Source organism: Pelodiscus sinensis, chromosome 7, assembly GCF_049634645.1.
Source record: "Pelodiscus sinensis isolate JC-2024 chromosome 7, ASM4963464v1, whole genome shotgun sequence".
Lineage (NCBI taxonomy): Eukaryota > Metazoa > Chordata > Testudines > Trionychidae > Pelodiscus > Pelodiscus sinensis.
Genome location: NC_134717.1, coordinates 57,355,336 through 57,362,233, shown reverse-complemented (window position 1 = coordinate 57,362,233; position 6,898 = coordinate 57,355,336). Strand labels below are relative to the sequence as shown.

Below are 6,898 nucleotides of genomic sequence, written 5' to 3'. Positions count from 1 at the left end.
CAATGTTGAAGTGTAGATCTGAGGAAGTGGGTTTTGCTCACGACAGTTCATGACACTATACATCTATTTTTGTTAGTCTCTAGGGTGCTATAGGACTACTTGTTTCTTTAAAAGGTACAGACTAACATGGCTACTCTTCTGAGACTTTTACATTTGTAGATGGATTCTGCTGTCTCTCTGTAATTGGTTAGTCAATCTTGGATTTAAAAGTAGCCATTCTTCTACAAAGGAATTTCACTAACCAATTACAAGTGTCATTGGTAAAGCTTTACATTTAGGGTTCTTCTATAGATATCAGATGTACAGCTATTGTCCAAGTAAAGTGAATGTAAAATGCAAAAAGAAGTACAGTCAGCCACTGACATCCAAACAAAATGTAACAAAATGACATTGATAATAGAGAGGTAATTATATTTCAGGAAAATTCCCAGGGGGATGGATTTGGCGCATCAATGGCATTCTTTTACTGTGTGCTGCTGAAGTAAAAGCCGTTTGTGACAAAAGCAGTTTGTTCCCAGCAGCATGGTTCTACTGTTAGATCCTAATCCTGCAAACACTTGTGTGTGTAGTACCATTCATCACAATGGGGCTACAGATGTGCCTAACGTGACTCGTGTGTGTGCTTACAGGATGAGGGGGTCAGCGAAGAGATTTTGGAAGAGAAATAAGACATCTGTTCATCTCCATTCTGGAAAAGTCTTGTAGTGCTCAGCAGACTTGACTCTAAAATCCTATGGAATTTAATATAAAATGGGATTCTTTCTACAGAGGCTTTTAAACCAACCTATAGAATTGTAGAACAGGGATCTAATTCTCCTGTATATTCTATAGCTTGTTTTATAATGGTTACAGTAAGCCAATTATTCTCCACAGAACTTTCCCATAATCCTCAGTCCCCTCGACCCCAACTTTCCTCCATTCCCTCCCTCTCCCACCAAAAATAAAAATGCTGAGTCACAGCTCAGGATTCATCAAGAGAGGATTTAAAGTAAATAGTTGTGTCTCCAGCAGACTTTTGAAAATATGAAAGCTGCTGAGAATAAAGCATAGGGTTAGCCCAGCCAGACTTTTCCCAACAACACTGACATTTTATGCAGATGTACTTTTCTGTCTGACAAATGGACTTTCAAGGATTGTCTTGATAAAAATCAAATAGAAAAATACACATTTTTTAAAAGTCAGAAGATACGATTTAAAACAAATATGTTTGCAATGCTACGTTCTGTGGACACATGCACTACAAAAAATGCCATAATTCAATCAAACCTACAATACCAAAAAAAGCTAACTGTCTTCAGGTGGTCATTGTCATGTCCACGTCGAGTCTCAAGTCACTACAAGTCTCAAGTCAAGTCTCGAGTCCCTAAAGTCACTTTCGAGTCAAGTCCCAAGTCTTAATTTAAAAAATGTCAAGTCACTTTTGTACAAGCCATCAATATTGGCATTTTTGGACAATTTTTTCACCAAGTCGATTTAACAAAATTAGCAAATCTCAAGTCGAGTCTCAAGTCACAAACAACGAACCTGAGTCGAGTCTCAAGTCAAGTCACCTAGGCGACTTAAGTCGGACTTGAGTTCAAGTCGTGGTACTCGAGTCAGCAACTCTGCTAGCTGCCCCTTTGTCACCTAACATGCATTTTTTCTTTGAATGTATACATAGGTAATAGCCATGAGGTAACTGTTACAGAATTATCATCCACTTTGATTGACCATTTTCTAGTAATCCCTGATATTGGTCTCATTGAAGAAAACAGCACAACCTCTCGTTCACTTGAACATGACTGGACTGAGGATTTTCCAACAATTTTCCAAAAATTTCCCAGTCCAAAAATAGCCATTAAGCTGCAGTTACACGAGTTCATGGATGTCAATTAAAATTACAGATATAAATAATATCATATAAATATACTATCTGGATATAAACAGATGTTAACATCTCTGAAAGCCTGGAAATTCAAATGAGACAAGGTGGATGAGGTAATGTAATTGATCGGTCCAATTTCTGTTGATGAACGAGAAAAGCTTTCAAGCTCTGAACAGCATGTCTCTTTCCCCAACAGAAGTTGATCCTGTCAGCCAATGATAATATTTCATCCACTTTGTCACTCTCATATCCTGGGACCAATACGGCTAGAACAACATTGGAAAATCAATCATGCTGAAGTTTTTTAATTATGGCCACTTAAAGTTAAGGCTCCAGTATTTTAACAATGATGTCATCTCAGTGCCCACCTTGATAGCAAGGTGTTAGAGAGTACCAGATGCCTTTACCTGAGGAGGCCCTCTATATCGCCCTTTAAAGAGAGCCAGGGAATTTGAGTTTGACAATGACCTATGCATGGATTCAGCTAATCTGGTTCCTAACATGAGGCCAGCCAACTCTGAGGAGACTAAATGAATGTGTTATTTTTAAATGTGATTCTAACATTGTTTGTCTCAGTTTGTCCGAGTCAGGTGGAATTTAGGTAGAACCATGTCTAACCTAAATCTAACTGTTCTCTAAGGCCATATCCCCACTAGCCACACCAGAAATCTATCTTCAGGCATTTGATTTAGCAGGTCTAATTAAGAGCTGCTAAATCAAACACTGAGGGCAGCTCCAGTCAGTGCTGGTACTTCTTGAAGTCATGAGGCATAAGGGAAGCTGACAGGAGCATTTGCTCCCATCAACCTCCCAGTGTGAAGATGGCACCAAGTTCGGCGTAAGGTAAACAGACTCCAATTATGTATTTGACATAGCTAGAGTTGCTTACCCCAACCTTCCAAGTCGAGCATAGACCTGGTCTGACTCAGTTCAAAAGCCAGTAAAACAGATCTTTTCTACTTGATAAAACAAGAGGCTGGTATTAATAGTAGCAGTTAGATTAAAAATCTCAAGTTACTTCAATATCTGTTTAGATCACCAGTGTCTATATGGGTATGTCTACACTACAAAGTTAATTCGAACTAACGGACGTTAGTTCGAATTAACTTTGATAGGTGCTACACTAGCGCTCCGCTAGTTCGAACTTAATTCGAACTAGCGGAGCACTTAGTTCGAACTAGGTAAAACTCGTTGTAAGAGGACTAAGCCTAGTTCGAACTTACTAGTTCGAATTAAGGGGTGTGTAGCCCCTTAATTCGAACTAGTGGGAGGCTAGCCCTCTCCAGCTTTCCCTGGTGGCCACTCTGGCCAACACCAGGGAAACTCTATTGCCCCCCTCCCGGCCCCCTTAAAGTGGCACATGCTAGCTACGGTGCCCGTGCCAGGTGCAAGCCTGCCAGCCCCCAGCTAGCAGACCCTGCACCTGAAACGGCTCGAGCCAGCCACCCGATGCCCCCCAGCCCTCCCCCTCTTCCCGGGATCAGGCTGGCGGCTCCCGGGAGCTTGCACGGGACCGCAAGAGGCGGACACCCGCCTGGTCTAGTGAGGACATCGTGGACCTCGTCCACGACCTCCGCAGTAGGCACAGAAAAGTGGCCATCTAGGGCAGGAGAGCTGCCAGCCTGGCCACCCAGGAGAAGGTGTGCATGAAAATAAAGGTGGTCCACTGAGACCCCCGACCCTGAGCTTACAATGGCCATACTGGGTCGGACCAAAGGTCCATCTAGCCCAGTATGCTGTCTGCCGACAGCGGCCAACCCTAGGAACACTGGAGGGGATGGACCGAAGATAGTGACCAAGCCATTTGTCTCGTGCCATCCCTCTCCAGCCTTCCACAAACTTTGGGCAGGGACACCACTCATACCCCCTGGCTAATACCACTCCATGGACCCAACTTCCATCACTTTATCTCACTTCTCTTTAAACTCTGTTCTATTTCTAGCCTTCACAGCCTCCTGCAGCAAGGAGTTCCACAGGTTGACTCTTTGCTTTGTGAAGAACAACTTTCTGTTACTAGTTTGAAGCCTGCTACCCATTCCTTTCCTTTGGTGTCCTCTAGTCCTTCTATTATGGGACTAATGAAGAACTTTTCTTGATGCACCCTCTCCACCCCACTCATGCTTTTATAGACCTCTATCCTATCCCCCCTCAGTCTCCTCTTTTCTAAACTGAAAAGTCCCAGTCTCTTTAGCCTCTCTTCATATGGGACCTGCTCCAAACCTCTGATCATTTTAGTTGCCCTCCCCTCTCCCACCCTCCCTCTTCCTCTCTCCCACCTCCTTTTCCCAGTCTCCCCGAGTTTTGTTCAATAAAGAGAGTTTCTATTTTTGACCACACGTTTTCTTTATTTTGTACATCAGGAAGGGGGGCTAGGGAAGGGTAAGTGGAAGGAGGTGAGGGAGGAATGGGGTACGAGCCCCCGATGGGGAGGACTGGGCTGGCTCTGTGGGCTTCTGGGGGTGGAACCTCTCCTGCATCCCCCCAATTGTCCCCTCTCCCCAGATGGCAGCCTGCGGCAAGTGCAGCCAGGCTGATGGCCAAATGCTGTGATGTGCCCACTGTGGGCACTCAGAGCACTCCAAGCCAGGACTGCTTTGCAAGCGGGGAACCCCTGAGAACTGTCTGTCCGGGGTGGGAGTCGGGTCCCTTTAAGCACAGCCCTCGGCTAGCCTGAGGCAGCAGCTCCACGCTCTAAGTCCTCATCTGATGCCCTGCCGGCACTGCTTCCGGCCATCCTTAACCCCGGTTCAGGGTCCACTTAATGTGGACATGCTAGTTCGAATTAGCAAAATGCTAATTCAAACTAGTTTTTTAGTCCAGATCCGTTAGTTCGAATTAGCTTAGTTCGAATTAACTAATTAATTTAGTTTGAATTAGTGCTGTAGTGTAGACATACCCTATCAGCCCTAGCAGAAGAGGGCCCAGCACTCTGTTACACCAATGGGATGCAGCAATACAAAATAATTACCAACAGAAAATGGTGGAAATAAGATGACTGGTCTCCATGGTGAGTTAAATGGTGAATATTTTCATTCCATGTACCAGAATCAACATGCAATTTGATGCAAGAGTGTCTCCGTAAGAGAAAATCAGAAGCAGAATAGCAGGAAGGTTGAGAAGACCTGAGCTGAATTGGCAGACGTGCTGGAGGTGCCAAACACCCAAAACTCCACCCCCATTCCATAGCACCATGACTATTCTCAGCACTGCGGCCATAGTTTCCGCTAAGGTGTGCGCTCATGCACAAAAACAATTCTTCCCCCACCCATCTCCTCTGGAGAGCCATGTGGCAAGCAGCTGCTCTGGCGGGTGGGGCCAGCTGAAATGGCATGGTGAGGGAGCCGCTAGGATGGAGGCCTGGGGCCTGCTGCAGCCACATGGCGGGGGGGTGTATTTGGAATACCTGCTCCAGTGGCTGGGGATGCCACTTGGCGGGGGGACCAGAGCCTGTTCTGGCAGTTGGGGCTGGGAATGGGACCTGCTGCATGATGGGGGGGGGGGGTCCTACTCCAGCAGCTGAGAATGTGACATGGTGCATGGCGCGGGAGGTGTCTGTTCTGGCGGCTGGGACCGGGACCTGCAACATGGTTGGGGGAGGGGGGGGGGGGAGAGGTTCTGCTCCAGTAGTTGGGAATGTGTGTGTGTGTGTGTATTAATAAATTAGGTGCCATGGTGGCACCCATCCAAATCAGCTCACATGACTTCAATATTGATACACAAGCCAAAACCCTCTCCGCTCATGGCTGGAAATTCTTAGAGGAAACACTGCACTGAGACAGTTTGTGCTGTCCAGTGAGTGGTGAATTCCTAACCAAACTGGCACATTTCCACGCTCTTTTCTTTTTCTTCCAGCAAATGTCTATCTTCACAAGGGGCATAAAGTCAATTGAAAGACTCCCATTGACATGAATGGGCTTTGGATCAGGCCTCATGGCCCTGATTAATCAAGGAACTTAAGCATGTGACTCTCCATTTTGATTTGCAAAGCCATACGCAATTACAGCACAATTCACATCAACATCTGGGACTCACTCTACACTGATGTGGTACTGGGACAGTCATTCTTTAAACTCACAGGCACAAGTCAACAGCAGCTTTTGATTTGGGGCAAGTCTACACTAACCCCTGCTGTCAATCTCATTGATGAGACTTCAGCTCCTCAAATAGCATGGCTGAAGTTGACATACTTACTAAGGCATCTTGAGTACGGTAAGGTCAGTGAGGTCGACAAGGGCTGGTCTCCCATCAACACCGGCTACTCTTCCCAACCTGGTGGAGTACCAGCATTGGTGGGAGAGCACTTGGAAATTTATTTATCACATCTAAGCAGATGCAACAAATCAACAGCCAGTGGATCGATTGCTGGAGTGTCGATTCCCGGCATAGTGAGGACAAGCCCTTAGTAACAGCAGAAATGGTAGGGATTTAAAAAAAAAAAAAAAAAAAAAAGACAATATCCTTGTTCTATTCCCTCCTTGTCTCAGTCTCCCCATGAATTCTTTCTGCATGCACTTGTGATTCCATACCTCCCCACCCTGGTTCATCAGTCGACTATTTCTGTGCTGATATAACTGGGGTAGGCAAGATAGAGTCCACGGGCCAGCTCCAACTCACCAAGTAGCCCTGCTGCTCCACCACCCCCAGATCAATTGAGACCAGGGGATGGGGAAGCACCCAAAGCCCAGGAGCAGCAGAGGCAGCTGATTCGGGAGCTCTGCGACTGACCCTTGGCCCCAATGGGGGAAGGGGAAACGACAGCGGGCGGCACCCCCCAGGCGCCGATCCGCCTGACCAAGATAAGTACCTTGGACGACCCGGAGGCCTACTTGGTGACATTTGAGCAGGTGGCGGCGGCGGCCTGATGGCCCAAAGAACAGTGGGCGACCATGCTGGCACCCTACCTTAAGGGCCCAGCCCAGCTCGCGTACCGTGGCCTGTCGGCAAAGGACGCACTCCATTACCACTGGGTCAAAGAGGCTATTCTGGACCAGCCGGGTGTCACCCCGGAGACCCAGCGGCAGAAGTTCCGGGACG

At 46.7% G+C, this 6,898-nt stretch overlaps 1 protein-coding gene across 19 annotated transcripts in view; it reads right to left on the bottom strand.

Moving 5' to 3' along the window:
- Window positions 1-6,898, bottom strand: part of MAP2 (microtubule associated protein 2) — a 336,436-nt gene that overhangs the window by 302,134 nt on the left and 27,404 nt on the right. The gene's annotated exons all lie outside the window — the stretch shown is intronic.